Below are 21,933 nucleotides of genomic sequence, written 5' to 3'. Positions count from 1 at the left end.
ATTGCAAAACCTGCGCCCACACCTCCTCCCTCACCTCCATCCAAGGCCCTAAAGGAGCCTTCCACATCCATCAAAGTTTTACATGCACATCCACCAATATCATTTATTGTATCCATTGCTCCCGATGCGGTCTCCTTATATTGGGGAGACTGGACGCCTCCTAGCAGAGCGCTTTAGGGAACATCTCCGGGACACCCGCACCAATCAACCACACCGCCCTGTGGCCCAACATTTTAACTCCCCCTCCCACACTGCCGAGGACATGGAGGTCCTGGGCCTCCTTCACCGCCGCTCCCTCATCACCCGACGCCTGGAGGAAGAACGTCTCATCTTCCGCCTTGGAACACTTCAACCCCAGGGCATCAATGTGGACTTCAACAGTTTCCTCATTTCCCCTTCCCCCACCTCACCCCAGTTCCAAACTTCCAGCTCAGCACTGTCCCCATGACTTGTCCGGACTTGTCCTACCTGCCTATCTTCTTTTCCACCTATCCACTCCACCCTCCCCCTCCTGATCTATCACCTTCATCCCCTCCCTCACTCACCTATTGTACTCTATGCTACTTTCTCCCCACCCCCACCCTCCTCTCATTTATCTCTCCACCCTTCAGGCTCTCTGCCTGTATTCCTGATGAAGGGCTTTTGCCCGAAACGTCGATTTTACTGCTCCTCAGATGCTGTCTGAACTGCTGTGCTCTTCCAGCACCACTAATCCAGGATCTGGTTTCCAGCATCTGAAGTCATTGTTTTTACCAAACCTTTTACCAGTCTAACGTGATGTTAATGCTTCCTGTACCCCCAGAATGTGAAGCAGGAGGGCTGGCGGAGGCTTTAGTTGTACAGTAGGAAGGAACAGCTATTACTCTTGATCATTGTGGGCTTGGAAATAGGAATTGAATGTGGGCAGACCTATTCACAAGCTTTTTTTTTGCCACACCAACTAGGATGCAGAGAGTAGTCTATTTGACCACACCTATCATCAAAAGAAAATACAAAGATTTCAAGAGACAGCAATTAGCCTTTATTCCAAGCCCTATGGTAGCCACTGCCACTTCTGAGTTCATGAGTCCAAAGTCTTATCTCACGATCCCACTAAGGGTCATGCTGCACAGTTCCGGAGGCCATACTTTAAGGGAAGCTACATAAACACATGAGGGAGAAAGAAATAGGAGGACATGCTGATACATGAATGAAGATGAAAGGTCACTGCACTCTTTGAGCTGTACTTCTGTGTGTGATTGAAAATGTACTGCACAGTGTAACAAATAAGTGACACACAACTAACATCCCCCATAGGCTCTTAAAGGGACCAGACAGTGTAAGAAACAGGTTGGTACAACAAAGGAAATGTGAAGGAACATTGTAAGGTGGCTCGTATAGACCATTGTGACCTTTGGATGAAAAGATCTCTTCCTGTGCAGCAAATATTATGTAATTCTATGAACAAAGTAATGACTCATCCCAGATCAAGACTTACAGTGTAGAACACAGTCATTTCAATCTGAAAGTCTTTGATTGAGTCCTGGTTGTGCACAGAGGTAGTTACCAAGTCAGCATTCAGTGTAGTAAGGTTGGTTAAAGGAAGGAAAATAAAACATGGAACAGAAATGGTTTATTTTTAAATGACTAGAACTGGGTTCCCACTCAGTCTAACATACTGACATTCATTTGTAGTCTGTGCAAAACACACACGTTCAAATACTTTGACAATGTCACTTAAAACATTTTTTTCCCAGATCTCTTGTAGTATCTCGACAAGCAAACAGATACAATTCAGATAACCAGTAAAACAGTTGCAACTTTTATTAAACATATTGTTAGAATTAGTATGCCACTCAACATTTAATTACAGCATTGTCCAACAGTCTCCAAATATATACTTTACCTTGGGACAGGCTGGTGAAGCTCACAAAGTTCGAGAGTCTTCCTCTGCAGAAGTGATCTCAGACCACAGCTGAGCTCTCTAGATAGAGGGTGTCCTTGCATCTTGGGTATAGCGTCTCTTATGGTGGAGTTTCTGCTGCCTTCACTAGGCCAAATACAGGGTTACAGTGTACAAAGGAACTTCAAATGTCCGAATATCAATTATCCGAATATCGGATTATCCGAAGGAGATCTTGAGGTCCCGATAGAAACATTACATCAAAGACGTGTTTCCAACACTGATCGAGTTTTTTGTTTATAGTAATTAAAAGTGAACTTGGCTTACTGAAATGCTGCCGAGTACAGTCCTGGACTGATGGGAGCACAGGCACCATCTCGTAATGACTGACCACCCACCATCTCTCTCTCTCTCTTCCCCCACACTTTCCCCGGAGTTCAACACAGGAGTGTACCCTAAACCCCCTTTCCCCAGATGATCTCTCCAACATTGTCCTGTACAGGGCAAAGGTGGAATCTGTCAAAACGTTGCAGTAAAAAGTTGTGTGTGCGCACGCGCACGCTATTTGGAGACTCACCCCCCCAGAAAGCAGCAAAAGCCTTGTTGTTGGTGTCCAGTCCGGCTGCCCCAGAGAGGGAGCCAGACGGGGTCGGAGCAGTGTTGGATGAGGTGGGGAGAGGGCGGGGGGCAGTGTTGGACGGGTGTGGGAGTGGAGTGGGACTCGCACAAGGTGTGCTGCTGCCTAGTCTCCTAACCAGGGAGCGGACTTAACAGAAATTTCTGAGCCCCAGAGGAAAGGCATTGAATTGATTAACCGAATAATCAATTATCTGAACGAAATAATACCCACCCATCTTGTTCGGATAATCGAGGTTTCTCAGTATACCTTTCTGGCACATTTACAGAAAGTTCTGTCAAGCCGTCCAATCAGAGTACTGTCCTTAATTTTCAGACATAGTTTATGTTCCATTCTGGGGATAACAATCACGTCTTCGATTGCTTCCATTCTTTCCCCTGCTCATGGCATAGATGCCAAAGACCAGATACTGTTCTGCCTGGGGAAGAGTTCAAATGTAAAAGTAGCTTTTGTCTCTATCGATACCATGAATCATTTGTGTCCATTAGCACTTGCTTGAGTTAGGAGCCCCAAGTTAGCGCCCTTGTATTGTGGCCTAATCAAGTCTGCACCCTGTCTGGGTTCTGCAGAGAGTGCAGATTTTTTTAGCCAACTTTGCTTAATCCCCACCATAGGTTGGTAGGCCAATTGTAGGCCAAGTGCCCCAAAAGCCACCTGGCTGCACATTAACAGGAACACATGCAAAGAATGCTTGCTTGGACGTAAGAACAACCAACATCCTGAGGCTGGCAGGGAGCAAATATCTTTATAAGAAAAAGATTTCTTTTTTAAAGATACAAAATGCACAGTATCATGATTTATTATTTCAGTAAGCACGAATGAGGCCAGTGTTGGAGCACTGTTAGTTTATGACTGTGGGCAACAGAATTAGATGCCACCAAAAAGTGATTGGCCACTGAGGACCTCACTTGAAGGATTGTTAGAGCAGAATTTACTACCTTTTCCTGAGGGCAGAGTAGATGCTTTCCTGCCTTTCCCCTAATAAACTTAAAGACGGGAAGGCTTAAGGGTGACCCTGCCACCCCAATGTCTTTTGATTGATTTATTGTCACATGTACCAATATACAGTGAAAAGTGTTGTTTTGCATGCTGTACAGGAAGATTGTATAATGCAAACTGCATTTGGGTAACAGAACTGAATGCAGAATACAGAATTATAGCCACAGAGAAGGTGCACAGAGAGAGATCAGAAAGGTCCATTAAAAAATTATTTTAACAGTGGGGAAGAAGCTGTTCTTGAACCTAGTCATACGTGTATTCAAACCTTTATATCTTCTGCCTGATGCAAGAGAGTGGAAGAGAGTATATTGGAGTAAGAGGGGTCTTTGATTACATTAGTTGCTTTCCCGAGGTAGCGGTAAGGATGGATGAAGTCAATGGATGGAAGGCTGGGTTGTGCTCATCCACTCTCTGTAGTTTCTTGTAGTCTTGGGAAGAGCGGTGATGCATCCAAATAGGATGTTTTCTATAGAGTCCTTGTGGACATGCCAAATTTCCTTAGCCTCCTGAGGAAGTAGAGATGTTGTTGTGTTTTCTTGGTCATCACATCCACACAGGATGGGCCAGGAAGGTTGATGGTGATCATCACTCCAAGTAACTTGACCTTCTCGATCATCTCCACCTCATCTCACCTCATGCCCTCCACTCCACTTCCTGAAGTCAGTGATCAGCTCTTTCATTTTGCTGACATTGATGGAGAGATTGTGGTCTTTACACCATGCCACTAAGCACTCGATCTCTTTCCTGCATTTCGTCTCGTCGTTGTTTGATATCCAACCTACAACAGTAGTGTTGTCAGCAAATTTAGCACAGAAAAGGCCCTTCAGTCCAATTCGTCTATGCCAACCAATTTTTCCAAACTGAACTAGTTCTGCTTGCCTGCATGTGGCCATATCCCTCTAAATCTAAACCCTTCCGATTCATGTGCCTGTCCAAGTGTCTTTAGGTGTTGTAACTGTTTCTGTAACTTGAACCATTGCAGTCCATGTGATGGTGGTAGACCCACAATGCCCTGAGGGAATTCCAGAATTTTGACCCAGTGACAGTGAAGGAATGGTGATATACAGTATTTTCAAGTCAGAATAGTGAATGGCTTGGAGGGAAACTTGCAGGGGGTGGTGTTACCATCTATCTGCTGCCCTTGTCCTTATAGATGGACATGGCTGAGGGTTTGGAAGTGCTGTCTAAGGATCTGTGGTGAATGATTTACCCTATTGCTTATATTCTGACGTGTTTCACATTAGTGACTGCACTTGATGTGCTCTGATCCTAGGTATAGCAACCCCAAATGGCAGGGCTGCAGTCAGAGCGTCAGCTACACTCTACCCTTGTTACAGTGTTGGCTAATGAACTGTGAGTGAGTCTCCTCCCAGCCACCAAGTCACACCAGCACTGGCTAGTGTGTGGCATTGGGATAATTAGATGTGTACAATTGGATGAGTTGATCTCTACTCATAAAAAATAAAAGCAAGAGTAAGCTATTCAGCCCCTGGAGCATGTTATGGCATTCACGGTCACAGAATTGTAGCAAGTGTAAAAGTGGTCATTCTGCCTAATACGTCTATGCTGGCTGTCTAAATGAGCACCTCACCTAATGCCATTCCCCTGCACTCTCTCTCTGTAACCCTGCACCTTCTTCCCTTATGAAGTACCATCCAAAACCTTCATGAAAGCTTCTCTTGATCCTCCTTCCACCATAGAGTTTGTAAGAAGGCCTATGGAGTATTATCGTTCATTGAATTCAAGAGGGATTGAATTCAAGAGTCGTGAAGTGATGTTGCAGCTGTACAGGACTTTGGTTAGGCCACAGTTGGAGTACTGTGTGCAGTTCTGGTCGCCTCACTTTAGGAAAGATGTGGAAGCTTTGGAGAGGGTGCAGAGAAGATTTACCAGGATGTTGCCTGGAATGGAGAGGAAGTCGTACGAGGATAGGTTGAGAGTTCTCGGCCTTTTCTCGTTGGAACGGCGAAGGATGAGGGGTGACTTGATAGAGGTTTATAAGATGATCAGAGGAATAGATAGAGTAGACAGTCAGAAACTTTTTCCCCGGGTACAACAGAGTGTTACAAGGGGACATAAATTTAAGGTGAAGGGTGGAAGGTATAGGGGAGATGTCAGGGGTGGGTTCTTTACCCAGAGAGTGGTGGGGGCATGGAATGCGCTGCCTGTGGGAGTGGTAGAGTCGGAATCATTGGCGACCTTTAAGCGGCATTTGGATAGGTACATGGATGGGTACTTAATCTAGGTTAGAAGTTCGGCACAACATCGTGGGCCGAAGGGCCTGTTCTGTGCTGTATTGTTCTATGTTCTATGTTCTATACCCTCAAGCAGTGCATACTAGACTTGAACCTCTCGTTGCATGAAAGATTTTTCTCTCATATCACCGTTGCTTCTTTTACAAATTACTTGAAATCTACCCCCTCATCCTAAAGGCTTTCAAAAGTGAGAATACAATCTTCCTCTTTACTCTGTCCATAATTTTGAATCCTACAACCAGATCTCCTCTCAGCCATCTCTTCAAGGTGAGGGGCATGGATAGGATAAATAGACAAAGTATTTTCTCTTTGGTTGGGGGAGTCTAGAACTAGAGGGCATTGGTTTAGGGTGAGAGGGAAAAGATATAAAAGATACCTAAGGGGCAACTTTTTCACGCAGAGGGTGGTACATGTATGGAATGAGCTACAAGAGAAAGTGGTGGAGGCTGGTATAATTGCAACATTTAAAAGGCATTTGGATGGGTATATGAATAGGAAGGGTTTGGAGGGATATGGGCCGGGTGCTGGCAGGTGGGACTAGATTGGGTTAGGATATCTGGTCAGCATGGACAGGTTGGACCAAAAGGTCTGTTTCCATGATGTACATCTCTATGACAATTATCATGGCTGATCTTCTCCCACAATACCAGTTTCCTCATTAACCATATGTCCCTTGAAATCTTTAATATCTAGATATCTCAGCAATGCCCCTATCATTGCCAATGAGTTTCCAGTGAACCGAAGGATGTTGTTTGGTATCTTCCCATCACTTGTGGAATACTGCATTCAATTTTGGTCTCCCTGATAAAGAAGAGATGTTGTGAAACTTGAAAGGTTACAGAAAAAATTTACAAAGGTGTTGCCAAGGTTAGAGGGTTTTTCCTGGAGTGTCAAGGTGAGGGGTGACCTTACAGAAGTTTATAAAATCATGAGGAGCATGGATAAGGTGAATAGTTAAGATCTTTTCCCCTGAGTGGAGGAGTCAAAAACCAGAGGACATGGGTTTAAGGCGAGAGGGGAAAGATTTAAAAGGAATCTAAAGGGCGGAGGGCAATGCGCGTATGGAGTGAGCTGCCAGAGGAAGTGGTGGAAGTGAGTACAATTACAACATTTGAAAGGCATCTGGGCAGGTATATGAATAGAAAGGGTTTAAAGGGATATGGGCCAAATGCTAGTAGATGGGACTAGATTAATTTGAGATATCTGGTTGGCATGGATGAGTTGGTCCAATGGGTCTATTTCATGCTGTACATCTCTGACTGTATGACCTATCCCCAAATCACTAACATAGGAACATTTCAGATCCGGAATGGAGCAAAATGATAGTCTCCTGTCATCAAATTATTGTCACCTTCCATTATATTACCTGAGATAATGAACCCTTAAAGGATCAGAACCTCACAGTCACTAACACAAATATTCAGAGAGTATAGTGCTGCTTCAATGTTGGTCATTTCAATCCAAGCATCAACCTCCTCAATCCATCTGACTCTCAAACATAAGGTGAAATCATCCGTCAAGTCCTTTCCCAGACAAATGTTGTGCTAACTACATTGGAAAGTCAAGATAACTAAGATGTTCTGTGCTATCTGGTGTGGAAGTGAGCCATATCTTCCAGATGGGAGAAAGTGAGGACTGCAGATGCTGTGGATCAGAGCTTAAAAATGTGTTGCTGGAAAAGCGCAGCAGGTCAGGCAGCATCAAAGGAGGAGGAGAATCGACGTTTCGGGCATAAGCCCCATACTTTCCAGATACCAATTAGGTTTCTTCTGATCTGAATGATGTAATAATTGATCTCAACAGCCTGAGCTTAGGCACAGGAGCAACCACGGTTCACACAAATCTAGTCATTGTCCATTAGTTCATGTGGGAACATTGTAATTGCAGATAGAGGAAAGGATCAGAGATGGCTGTGATGCGCCCTATTGTCAAATTGTCAACTAATAATCCACTACCTGCACATGAGACAGTTACCTAGGCAAGGTACTGGAGGATAGATTCTGCCTGTGAAATTAATAAAATATCCATCAAAGCCTCAAATGACTCACTGAGCCTGTGTAACAATCCTCAAGGAAGTAAGCCACATGACAGGGCAGCAACAAATTATTTCTGCAAATCAAGTTCTTAGTGTGAATTTTGTTCTAATCACAATCTACCTGTAATAAGTACTTTGTCATATGTTCTCAGCTGCAAAAAGAATGAATTCTAATAAACATTTTTTTTTAATTTTATCTGCCCTTAGGACAGCTCCTGTAGCTTAGATTTGATGTCATGAAGTTGCCATAACACCAGGGAGTCCCTATAATGTCAGCTCCATTGCTATGACATCATGTGATGTCATGCTGTCACCATAACATTTCTCCATGTGGTATTGTAACTGGGAGTCTACTGCTGACCTTGCAGTTGACTGTACTGAGATTACAACTTAACAGACAAGAGGCTCACAAGACATGCAGCAATATGTTGAAGTTGTCTGATTGTGGGATTGAGATTCAACAACACTGCACAAAACCCCAAAATGGCAACCAATGAGAAAGCATTGTATTTGTGTTTAAGATGCGTTAAGAAGGGATATTTTACCATAAGAAGATTCAGCAGTTCCAACAATATCTTAATTTCTCATACTGTTACATAGAGGATTGGTGTTGTCCAGTTTTCCTGCCTTGTCCAAATATTCCTTCCCTTCATTTACACTTCCTTTGTAACTTCCACGGGTGGCAAGATATTGCGAGGTGTTGGAGAATCAAAACATCCCAGACAACTGCAGCACAAGGTGAACACCGTAAAGGAGATGATGACACCAATAAACAGTATGATGATAATAAAACCGTAAAAATAACTTGGGTCATTCAGCTTTTGGGTGAAGTGAATGGCCAATCCTGTGAAGGTTGAACTGTTTGAGACTATCCCCATGTCTTCAAAGTTGCCCCTGAGGCGACCAAGCAAAATCCTGGAATGAGTCACTAATGGCAACTTTTATCGTACAGGAGCAGTGATCTTTCTAGTTAGTATAGCTGGGATAGGCCATTGTAACCACTTACTACCAAGCTGATGATGCTGGTTACTATGACAACAAGAAAATCGGAAACACTCAACTGATGATCAATTTGTCTCAGGAAGAAATTTTCAAGTGGTTGTCAATAATTGTCAGTATTTTCTCAATAGTACTGCACTTTGGTTGAAGGGAACAGGTGTGATTTAATCCATACGGACAGTTTACAAATGCAGAAACAAGCCATTGTGTCTTACTGTTAGATTCTTGAGGAATAAAATCCAACAAGAAGGAACTGATCTGTGAAAAGCAAAAGAAATGATGTACAATCCCTAAACTGGAGCAGAGAGACGCGATAACATGTGGTCATCAGAAACATGAATTAAAGCAAAAAATTGAGGACGCTGGAATTCTAAAATAAAACATAAAAGGCTGGAGAAATTCAACAAATCTGTCAGCATCTCTGTAGAGAGAAACAGTTAACATTTCAAATCCAAAATGACTCTTAGTCAGAACATTGAACCTCTAAACATTCCTCTCTCCATCTCAATATGTTGAAAGTTTGAAAAACTCATTTATTTATGAACATCTTTCATCCAAAATACTCCACTGTTAATTAAATATGTTTTAAGAGTAGTTGCTGCTTCAATGTCAGAACCAAACTGCACACAGCAAGCTCGCCCAAAATGCTCATGAGATGTGGCCAGTTAATGTATGTTTGGATTAATGGATAAATACCCCAGCATTCATTGCATAATCTACTATTCTCACTGCTCTTCTCCTTACCACAACATATCCTTCTCTCCCACTCAACTCCTCCAATGTTTGACCACCTTATACATTCCTGATGAAGGGCTTTTGCCCGAAATATTGATTCTCCTGCTCCTCGGATGCTGCCTGACCTGCTGTGCTTTTCCAGCACCACTCTTATCTTGGTTCTGCACCTGCGGTCCTCACCTTTGACTTCTTATACTGTAGCACTGTACAAAGCAAGGTCAACAACCTGCTTCCAACTGCCCAACCCTGTTAAACATCCTTTTTTAAATCCCTATTTTCCAAGGTTGTTTCAACTGGATTAATATACAAAATTGTTACTTGCAACCAGTGCCCAGGCAATTAATGTTCAATTTCCAGAAGCTTCAGGCTGGACAATCCTGGAGGATTAGCAATCGTTAAGTGAACAACAGGATTGGACACTTTTACATTAGGACTATTGAAAGTTGGCTGCTGTCATGATGCTAACATTCTCTCACAGGATTGGCATGCCCTGGCCATGACTATTGACTCCTGCCATGATGCCACTAGCTAATTCATTAACCTGTCCCCTCCCCTTTCAGTATTCTGAAGGGGCAGATTCATCTGGGATGCTGTGGTCCTCAACAACTCCCCAACACTGACTCCTGGTCTCATGGCACCTTAGTGTGCCTGTTCTTTTACCCTTCCTCACAGTCCAGGATCCTAAGTACTGATTTCCTTGTACATCTTTCCTGTGTTCACTGCTCATGAAGTCATCTCCTATATGCTGGGGAGATGGTTTTGTTAACCAATTCCATTCAGTCCATAGACATACTCCAAGCATCCAGCTGCCTACCATTTTAATTCTGTATTCTGATCCCACTCTGACCTCATTGTTAATTCAACACTTAAAGCCTTCTGTTCTTAATAATAATTTCAACCATTTCAGAGCATCACCACGATGGTTTCTATTGCAGAGCAGCTTCTGATAAGGTTTCTCCTGCTCTCAACCAATTTTCTGTCCTTTTCCTTCTCCCATGTTCCTGGCAACCAAGTGACTGTTGTGTCCCTATTCAGTGATGCTTGCTGAACCCCAAGAGCTGCCCATCTGATCAGAGGGCCAGCAGCTCAGCAGCACACCACAAGCAATGGTCATGGCTGGGACTGCATAGGCAAAATGAAGGAGGCTTGAGGGCCTTATAAATGAGTAAGTACGAGGATATGGGATGGTGCAGTTGCCCTCCCACGGATGGCAATGTACCAGTGGAGGTGGGAAGAGGCCCCTAGTTGACCGCTTAAGTGGGCAAGCCTTCCTGACTCTGGCAAATTGGCACAGTGGTAGGAAGATGTCAAGGACACATCAGCACTTTCCCACCACCTTTACACACACACCTGCTTCCCACCCATGGCCATTTAGCTCTGCTCGTCTCCCCCCAGCTGCTGCTTGATCTGATAACAATTTCCACCATTGTTTTTTTCTTTCTGTGGTCTTTTCCTGTGGTGCAGGAACCCTGATTCACCCAATATTATTGAAACAGGAAACTGGGCCATTTAATCTCCAGGCTCTTGCTGTGGGTAAATTCACTGCAGCTTTCTATTTTAGTCGCTGCACTTTACTGACTGTAAAGCACTTTATGTTTTCAAATGACACTAGATAATCACAAATAATTTATTCCTACCCTAGATACTCGGCTTGAATATTCTGACCTGTGCCAACACAACGAATTAACATGCTGTTAATGCAGATTCTGGATCAGTGGTGCTGGAAGAGCACAGCAGTTCAGGCAGCATCCGACGAGCAGTAAAATCGACGTTTCGGGCAAAAGCCCTTCATCAGGAATAAAGGCAGAGAGCCTGAAGCATGGAGAGATAAGCTAGAGGAGGGTGGGGGTGGGGAGAAAGTAGCATAGAGTACAATAGGTGAGTGGGGGAGGAGATGAAGGTGATAGGTCAGGGAGGAGAGGGTGGAGTGGATAGGTGGAAAAAGCACTATCTCAGCTTTGGATGTAGCAATGTGTTAGGAGAAAGTGAGGACTGCAGATGGTGGAGTAATGTGTTCTTAATCCAATTATTTTCACACCCCTGTTTTGGGAACTGAAGATGTCCTGCTGAGCACAGAGATAAAGCTGGACAGGGGTGTTTTGTCTGTGTCACTCATTGGGGAATCTATTTTCAAATAAACTGACTTCCAATAACCTCTCAAGAAGATGTGCAGTTTCTGTGAAAATTTACCAGTTCCTGTTAGAGGACATGCCACAAATTTGGCCGTTCAGATCCTCAAGTGTGCTTTTCCTTTGGAACTCCAGGTGACTCAACAGGGATAATGCTTGATATGGCTGTGGGGTTTTTTTTTAATTCAAACTAGAGTTAATGGAATCTCACAATCAAAGAAGTTAGTGACAATTCCATTCATGGAATGCCTGGGAATTTGGATGAGTGCAGAGCACCGAACAAAGACACACCAAAACCTTGTGGGGTGATGGTGGTGTAGAGAATGTATGTTAATGGATTGATAAACCAGAGGCCCACACTAGATCACGTAAAGGCATGAAATTTCAGATTACTTCCTCCCCCATGACAGCTAAATTTAATTAATAAATGTGAAATGTAAAAGTAACCTCAGTAATTGTGACTATAACACCTATAAGTGATTGTTATAGATGTTTAAGTGATGTGGTTAACAGCTCACATAAAACACTTGCAGTAGAGGTCACTGACTATGGTTCCATTTTTCTAAACAAGTCGCTTTTCAGAAAATAAAGCTGAACAAAATTGCATGCTCTATCATTTGTAGTTACAAATTACCCAATATGCACAGTCATAAAAAAAATGAGGATTCACAGAGTCCTATGGCATGGAGACAGGCCCTTTGGCTCAAACTGGTACATGCCAACCAAAATGTCATCAACACCAACCCCATTTCCCTGCACTTGGCCCATATCCTTCTAAACCTTTCTATCCATGTATTTGTCCAAATGTATTTTAAATATTGTTAATGTACACCCTTCAATCACTTCCGCTGGCAGCTCATTCCATATGCATACCATCTGTGTATAATAAAATTGTTCCTCAGGTTCCCTTTTATTCTTTCCCCTCTAACCTTAAACTGATGCCCTCTAGTCCTTGATTCCCAAACCCTGGGAAAAAAGACTGCATTCAATCTATCAATGCCTGTCATGATTTTATACTTCTTTAAGACTCCCCCCTCAGTCTCCTACGCTGTAAAGAAAAAAATCCTAGGTTGTCCAACCTCTCCCTTTCACTCAGACTGTTGAGTTCTGGCAACATCCTTGTAAATTGCTTCTGCACTCTTTCCAATTTAATAACATCCTTCCTGAAGCAAGGTGGCCAAAACTGAACACAACACTCCAAGTGCGGCCTCACCAGCATCATGTACAACTGCAGCATAACTTCCACACTTCTATACTCAATGCTCTGACTGATGAAGGCCAGTGTGCCAAAAGCTGCCTTCACAGCCCTGTCTACCTGTGAGTCATCTTTCAGAGAACCGTATACCTGAACTCCAAAGTCCCTCTGTTCCACTATACTGCTTAAGGCCCTACCATTCACCATGAAATTCCTACCTTGATCTGACTTTCCAAAATGAAAGACTCTTATGTATATTAAACTCAAGTTGCCATTTCTCGGCCCACTTCCCCAGCTGATCAAGGTCCTGCAGCAATTTCTGTTAACCTTGCTCATTGTCCACGATACCTCCCATTTTAGTGTCATCTGTAAACTTACTAAGCATGCCTTGTACATTCTCATCCAAATCATTGATATAGATAACAAACAGTAATGGGCCCAGCACTGACCTCTGAGGGACTCCACTAGCTATAGGCCTCCAGTCCGACAAGCATCCTTCCACTATTACCCTATGTTTCCTACCATCATGCCAATTGTGTATTTAATTTACCAGCGCCCCCTGGATTCCATGCAATCTAACCTTCTAGCCTAGCCTACCATATGGAATCTTATCAAAGGCCATATTAAAATCCATATAGATTGTCTACCACCCGCCCTCATCAATCTTCCTGGTCACTTCATCAAAGAACTCAAACAAATTTGTGAGACATGATCTCCAACACATAAAGTCACTGACTATTCCTAATCAAATCCCGTCTTTCCAAGTGCATGTATCTGTATATCTTATCTAATTAATTAAAAAATCAGTGTGAATTCTTGTCAGTTCCAATTTCAACAATTCCTGCACGTGCACCTCATACATAGACTTTTACATCACACTGGTCTCCTAATGTTCTGTGTGCACATTGTCATTGGTTATTCCTCTGACATACTCCCTTTTATAGGGTGATGTTACTTTAGAGTGTTTTGTTCCTGTGGTGAGTGTAGTTATAGCTTGTTGATAATCCATTTCTGTTGCTGGGGAACAGTGAACCTCCTGGAACTGATGGTCATTCTGTAAATCTGTGCAAATGATGAAATCACTGCTTCCTGATCCACTGGCTACAGTGAAAACACAACTTTTCTAGATGTACAGTATGTCGATGTCTGCAGGTTATGATGATATATCTATAAGAAGGATATTATGAAACTTGAAAGGATTCAGAAAAGATTTAAAGGATGTTGCCAGGTTTGGAGGGTTTGAGCTGTAGGGCGAGACTGAGTAGGCTGGGGCTATTTTCCCTGGAGCATCGGAGGCTGACGGGTAACCTTACAAAAGTTCATAAAATCATGAGGGGATGGATAGAGTGAGTGAGTCTAAAACTTTAGGGCTTAGGTTTAGGGTGAGAGGAGTAAGATTTAAAAGGAACCTAAGGGGCAACTTTTTCATGCAGAGGGTGGTGCATGTCTGGAATGAGCTGCCAGAGGAAGTGGTAGAGGATGGTACAATTACAACATTTAAAAGGCATCTGGATGGGTACATGAATAGGAAGAGTTCAAAGGAATATAGGCCAAATGCTGGCAAATGCGACTAGATTAATTTTGGATATCTGGTCAGCATGGACAAGTTAGACCGAAGGGTCTGTTTCTATGCTGTACAGCTCAATGTCTCTAAGGTTGTTCACATTTGTTTTGAGGTGGAAACTGCTGTACACAGGTCCCAAATTTCCGCATCAGATGACTTGCTCACAGTGTTGAATATGTTGACTCTGACTTGCTCTCCAGTGCTCAGCTCTGGCAATAACTTTGGAACACTGCAAAGTGTTTCCTAACCCTAATCCTGTCTCAGGTCATTTCACTTTGATTTTAGACATTTATGTCTGTTACTACATCTGGCATCACTCATTTTTTGCTATTGGAGAACTAGTTTGGGTGCAATGTGACATTAATCTTTTAACCGGATTACTTTCCATGCTTTCAGTCAGTGAATTTGTCCACTTAAGGACTGCCTTGTACAAGTCTGTGCAGGATTTGCCTAATTATTTTACAATCTTTCCATTTGACCGAGGACAGTGTGAACTTGATGTTTATTTTTGGATTTCTTAATCCTTTATGAAACTTCTGAATTCTTCACTTGTAAAGTGAAGACCATTGTCACTCATCACAAAGTCTGAAACGTTGTAATGAATGAAGTCTACTTTCAGGCACTCTGCAATTTCACTGGTAGTGATTGATGTTGGTGTAATTCCTATATAAGGTGTCCTCACTTAAGGTGTTAAGGTTGAGTTCCCGTGAGTTTAGACAAAAGGTCTTTAAGTGAAGCATTGATTCCTGAACAAAATCAATGTTAAAACCAGAGGTGGGTTCCATAGGGCCCTCCTGAGCAGAGAAAAAAACATTGAAACATTATAATTGCCACTGATAAGTTACAATACAATACTATCTGTACTTTAAGTGGTTACATTTTTATACTGGTAAACTAACTAACTATGAAAACAAAAATGGAATATTTTATTTACAGCACCCCCCCCCCATAGCGGGCCGGGCCGTCTGAAATGGTGCTAGGCACCTGCGCAGGACTTGGGCAGGAACAGGGCTTTGCTATTTGGGATCCAAGCTGCCTGCTAGAGCCATCACCAGTTCCTGGCTGCACTAGAGCCCAAGCATAGTGGTACCTTTATTGTGAGTCCACTGCGATTGTAACTGACACCGAGGTTTGCTCATATCACTGTGTGGTGGGGCTCTGCTTCTTGGCTAGCTGTTGGGTCATGGCCTTCCTCTGGCTCTTGGTTGTAGCTCGATCATAGCTGGGCTCCGTTGCATTTCCTCCCCTGACTCTTTGGGAGCAAGGGTCATGGTGTTTTTGCGGCATGTATCGTGGGAATGCTGGGAATTCTGGCCCGGGAGAGGAGAGGGGAGATTGGTGGCATATCTGGTCTGTATGGAGTGTGGTGACTCCTATGTTGTTCCAGCTGTGGGTTACAGTCTGCTGCGGGGGTCCCAACAGTTTGGCCATGGGCTCTCAGCAGGAGGAGGAAGGTGGGGCTGCCAAAATCGGAAATTGACAGTGCTCTGTGGACCAGTAAATGCAGCCCGATCATGTTTGGGTATCAGTGGTGACCTGCGTGATCTCTAGGGGGATGATACTGGGTGAAGGCTCCCTCATGAGGAGCTCGAGCAGTGGTCTAGCTTTTGGTTCAGCCACATTTGGGATACTGCATACAGGTCTGGTCACCACGTTAACAAATAGATGTGGCTGCTTTGGAGAGGGTGTGGAGAGGTTCACCAGGATGTTGCCTGGGTATGGAGGGCGCTAGCTATGAAGAGAGATTAAGTAGATTAGGATTATTTTCATTAGAAAGACAGAGGTTGAGGCGGACCTGATTGAGGTCTACAAAATCAGTAAAGGTAGACAGGGTGGATGGCAAGAAGCTTTTTCCCAGAGTGGGGGACTCAATTACTAGGGGTCATGAGTTCAAAGTGAGAGGGGAAAAGTTTAAGGGAGATAAGTGTGAAAAGTTCTTTATGCAGAGGGTGTTGGGTGCCTGGAACACTTTGCCAGCGGAGATGGTAGAGGCGGGCACAATTGTCTCATTTAAGATGTATCAAGACAGATACATGAATGTGCAGATGGATACAGACCCTTAGAAAATAGGGGACAGGTTTAGACAGAGGATCTGGATCGGCGCAGGCTTGGAGGGCCGAAAGGGCTGTTCCTGCACTGTAATTTTCTTTGTTCTAGGTCGGAGAGCAGAGTGGTCTCAAGTCTGAGTGAGAAAGAGATCAAATGGCGGCAATTGGGTCAGGAATGTAGCGTACCCAATTAAACAACAATAAAACAAATATTGCAATGCTCAGCAACCTTTCCAGACCTAATAATGCAATGACATTCACACAAAACAACTCCAAAAGGGGCAGCAGGAAACAATGACTCCCTGTAGTCAGCATAGGCAAGTTAATGGGTTCCTGTAAGATTGAACGGCTTCATTCATGGTCTGCCTGGGCTGCCATGTGTCACAGGCCGCTCTTCAGCTTGTTTTGTTTTGTATTCATTCCAAGCCCTGTGCTGGCTGGTAATGGTCCTACCGCAGTTAGGCGAAAGTAGGTACTGATGCTGGAGATTAGAGTCAAGTGTGTGCTGCTGGAAAACCACAGCAGGTCAGGCAGCATCCGAGGAGCTGGAAAATGGACTTTTCAGGCAAAAGCCCTAGACTACACCTCCTCCCACCCTACCTCTTGTAAAATCTCCATCTCTTATTCCCAATTTCTCCGCCTCCGTTGCATCTAAAGGAAACTATGGAGCAATGAGGGAGGAGCTGGCCAAAGTTCAATGGTGCAATACCTTAGCAGGGATGACAGTGGAGGAACAATGGCGGATATTTCTGTGTATAATGCAGAAGATGTAGGATCAGTTCATGCCAAAAAGGAAGAAAGGTCCTATGAGAAGGCATGGGTGGCCGTGGCTGACAAGGGAAGTTAAGAATCATATAAAGTTAAAAGAGAAAAAGTATAATATAGCAAAGATGAGTGGGAAAACGGAGGACTGGGAAGCTTTCAAAGAACAACAGAGAAGGAAATTACTAAGAAGGAAATACGCAGAGAAAAAATGAGGTACGACGGTAAACTGGCCAAAAATATAAAGGAGGATAGTAAAAGCTTTTTTAGGTATGTGAAAGGGAAAAAAATGATTAAGACTAAAATTGGGCCCTTGAAGACAGAAACAGGGGAATATATTATGGGGAGCAAAAAAATGACAGAAGAGTTGAATTGGTACTTCAGATCTGTGTTCACTGGGGAAGACACAAGCAATCTCCCAGAGGTAACAGTGGCTGAAGGACCTGAACTTAAGGGAATTTATATTTGCCAGGAATTGGTGTTGAAGAGACTGTTAGGTCTGAAGATTGATAAGTCCCTGGGACCTGATGGTCTACATCCCAGAGTACTAAAGGAGGTGGCTCTAGAAATCATGGATGCAGTGGTGATTATTTCCCAGAGTTCGATAGATTCAGGATCAGATCCTGCGGATTGGAGGGTGGCTAATGTAGTACCACTTCTTAAGAAAGGAGCGTGAGAGAAAGCAGGAAATTATAGACCAGTTAGTCTGACCTCAGTGATGGGAAAGATGCTGGAGTCAATTATAAAGGATGAAATTACGACACATCTGGATACTAGTAACAGGATAGGTCAGAGTCAGCATGGATTTATGAAGGGGAAACCATGCTTGACTTATCTTCTGGAATTTTTTGAGGATGTAACTCTGAAGATGGACAAGGGAGATCCAGTGTATGTAGTGTACCTGGACTTTCAGAAAGCCTTTGATAAAATCCCACATAGGAGGTTAGTGAGCAAAATTAGGGCGCATGGTATTGGGGGCAAAGTACTGACTTGGATTGAAAATTGGTTGGCTGACAGGAAACATAGAGTAGTGATGAATGGCTCCCTTTCGGAATGGCAGGCAGTGACCAGTGGGGTACCGCAGGGATCAGTGCTGGGACCGCAGCTTTTTACAATATATATTAATGATATAGAATATGGTATTAATAGTAACATTAGCAAATTTGCTAATGATACAAAGCTGAGTGGCAGGGTGAAATGTGAGGAGGATGTTAGGAGATTACAGGGTGACCTGGACAGGTTAGGTGAGTGGACAGATGCATGGCAGATGCAGTTTAATATGGATAAATGTATGGTTATCCACTTTGGTGGCAAGAACAGGAAGGCAGATTACTACCTAAATGGAGTCAAGTTAGGTAAAGGGGCAGTACAAAGAGATCTGGGTGTTCTTGTACACCAGTCAATGAAGGCAAGCATACAGGTACAGCAGGTAGTGAAGAAGGCTAATAGCATGCTGGCCTTCATAACAAGAGGGATTGAGTATAGAAGCAAAGGGGTTCTTCTGCAGCTGTAGAGGGCCCTGGTGAGACCGCACTTGGAATATTGTGTGCAGTTCTGGTCTCCAAATTTGAGGAAAGACATTCTGGCTATTGAGGGAGTGCAGTGTAGGTTCACAAGGTCAATTCCTGGAATGGCAGGACTATCTTATGTTGAAAGATTGGAGCAACTGAGCTTGTGTACCCTTGAGTTTAGAAGACTGAGAGGGGATCTGATTGAGACGTATAAGATTATTAAAGGATTGGACACTCTGGAGGCAGGAAACATGTTTCCGCTGATGGGTGAGTGCCGAACCAGAGGACACAGCTTAAAAATAAGGGGTAGGCCATTTAGGACAGAGATTAGGAGAACCCAGAGAGTGGTGGATGTGTGGAATGCTCTGCCCCAGAAGGTAGTGGAGGCCAGTCTCAGGATTCATTTAAGAAAGAATTGGATAGAGCTCTCAAGGATAGTGGAATCAAGGGTTATGGAGATAAGGCAGGAACAGGATACTGATTGAGGATGATCATCCATGATCATAATGAATGGTGGTGCAAGCTCGAAGGGCAGAATGGCCTACTCCTGCACCTATTGTCTATTGTCTATTGTCTATTATCTGTTCCCAGATGACCAATTCCACCTCAGGAAGTCAGAGATGGTCTCCTTCTTCCATGATCTGAACTTCCCTTCCCATGTGGTTGACGATGCCCTCCAGTTCATCTCCTCCACTTCACGCACTGCCACCCTTGAACCCCACCCCTCCCAACGCAACAAGAACAGAATCCCCCGGTCCTCACCTTCCACACCACCAACCTCCACCTACATCTCATCATCCTCCGCCACTTTCTGCCACCTACAAACGGACCCCACCACCAAAGATGTATTTCCCTTCCTACCCCTATCAGCGTTCAGAAGAGACCATTCCCTCTGCGACTCCCTCATCAGGTCCACACGCCAACCCCCCCACCCGCCCACACCCCACCCTGGTACCTTTCCCTGCCACTGCAGAAAGTGCTAAACCTGTACCCACACCACTCCCCTCACTTCCGTCCAAGGCCCCAAGGGATCCTTCCACATCCTTCAGAAATTTACCTGTACCTCTACCAATGTCATCTGCATTCGTTGCAGTCAGTGGGGTCTCTTCTACATCGGGGAGACAGGACACCTTCTTGCGTATTGTTTCAGAGAACATCTCTGGGACACCCACACCCACCAACCCCACCGCCCTATGGCTGAACACTTCAACTCCCCCTCCCATTCCACCAAGGACATGCAGGTCCTGGGCCTCTTCCACCGCCAAACCGTTACCATCCGATGCCTGGAGAAAGAATGCCTCATATTCCGCATTGGGACCCTGCAACCACACGGGATAAATGTGGATTTCAACAGCTTCTTCATTTCATCTCCCCACATATTATCCCAGTCCCAAGCCTCCAACTTAGCACCATCCTCCTGACCAGTCCATCACTACCCCTTCTGACCTATCACTTTCTCCCTCACCTTCATCCACTTATCGCTTTCTCAGCTACCTTCCACACAGCTCCACCCCCCCATTCCCCATTTATCTCTCTGCCCAGGCCCACAACCCTCATTCCTGATGAAGGGCTTATGCCTGAAGTGTCGATTCTTCTGCTCCTCGGATTCTGCCTGACCTGCTGTGCTTTTCCAGCAACACACTCTCGACTCCTCCATGGTCCTTAATCTCACTACTCATACACAGCCAATAGAGCACTTCTTTTGCCTTCCTCAAACTGGACTCAATTCCACAATAACTTGCCTGGATATACTTCAATGTATTTTTTTCTTATCTCCTTCAGGATAATGACTCTAATTCTTTTGTAGAAGATACTGTTTTGGTCACCCTTATAAAAAACATACTTCGCCTTGAGAAAGTGCAACAAAGTTTCACGGATTGTTTTCTGACATAAAGGAAGATGAAGGAGAGATTGAATAGACTAGGCCTATATTCTCTAGCATTTAGATAAATGAGATTTACTTCTTGGAAGGAGGATTTATGTTTTTACAAAGTCTAGTGCTGTCTAGCTTTGTGGCCAAATGGGTAAGGGGCCTGGCCTCCTAAGCCAGGGATTGTGGGTTCAAGTCCCACCTGGGCTAAGGTTAAATTCTAAATGACTGGGGTAATAATGGCCAATCCTGGGAGAATGCTACTCAGAGTGGGAACCCTTTGTGATTTTAGAAGGTGGTCAGTCAGCTCTGAGAGCAGGACAAATCCCTTCAGTCAAAGGGCAGTGAATTTTTGCATTTCCCACCTCAAAATAGCTGTGGATCACCATTCATTGAGTATATTCCAAAGATTTTGGGTTATTAAATGATGTCAATACAGTATTGTAGGTGAACTGGAGGTTGAAAATCTACTGCAATTTTGTTTAATGACAGCACAGGCTGGAATGGGAAATTATCCATTCTCCTATTTCTTATGTAATGACCTTCCAATCTAGTTCCAGGTGCCATTTTCCATGAATGGCCCACTGAGCTTGTGGCCTATGTTATTTGAAGGTCACAATATTAAACAGTTCCCATATGGTCAAACTGAACCTGAAGGCAGCAACTCAGAGTCATTACTGCTGCCAAACTGTGTGTGTGTTTCACTGTAGAGCCTGGTCAGTGCCACATAAGCCTTGCTCCCCTTCTACCAGACGACAATCCAAAAACATGGAAAAGCTTTACACCTGGAGGAATTTACAGAGAACATATGTTTAGAATGTGCTGTTAGATGTTCTGCATCTGACTGACCCTGCGTTTCTTGCTCCCTCTTACAATACCAGAAATTTATGCAGATTCTTCCAATATCCACTTACCAGATATTTTGCAGATTCTTGCTACATTCACTTTTTTAATTTAGTGGATATTTCTCCCTCACTCTAGTACGGTTATCCTAAAAAGTTACCTCACCCCAGATGGGACTTGAACCCACAATCCCTGGCTTAGGAGGCCAGTGCCTTATCCATTAGGCCACTAGGGCTGAATAGGGAGCAGGGTTGTTGAAACAGTAAATAATCTTCATTGTGGTAATACTGAACCTGTCCTAAGAGGGGCCAACAACAAAACTAAGTTATTCAATGATCTGCTGATCTGCAGGAAGCAGCAGTCCACATTCAGGTCTGTTTGTCCATGAAGCTGTTAAATTAAGAATGCTTTGAGTTTACAGGAACTGCTTGCTCCGCTTCTGCTAACGTTCATTCCTACGTTACAATAG

General features: G+C 43.9%; 1 non-coding gene across 1 annotated transcript; it reads right to left on the bottom strand.

Moving 5' to 3' along the window:
• Window positions 1–21,626: 21,626 nt before the first annotated feature.
• On the bottom strand, window positions 21,627–21,699 carry trnar-ccu (transfer RNA arginine (anticodon CCU)). Its single transcript has one exon. It is a non-coding gene; the product is annotated as a tRNA-Arg (tRNA).
• Between the last annotated feature and the right edge of the window lie 234 nt (window positions 21,700–21,933).

Source organism: Chiloscyllium plagiosum, unplaced genomic scaffold (assembly GCF_037043375.1).
Source record: "Chiloscyllium plagiosum isolate Xiang-an unplaced genomic scaffold, Cpla_swu_hap1 HiC_scaffold_33, whole genome shotgun sequence".
NCBI classification, from domain to species: domain Eukaryota; kingdom Metazoa; phylum Chordata; class Chondrichthyes; order Orectolobiformes; family Hemiscylliidae; genus Chiloscyllium; species Chiloscyllium plagiosum.
Note: the sequence above shows the minus strand (reverse complement) of the source record. Positions and strands in the feature narration are given on the sequence as shown.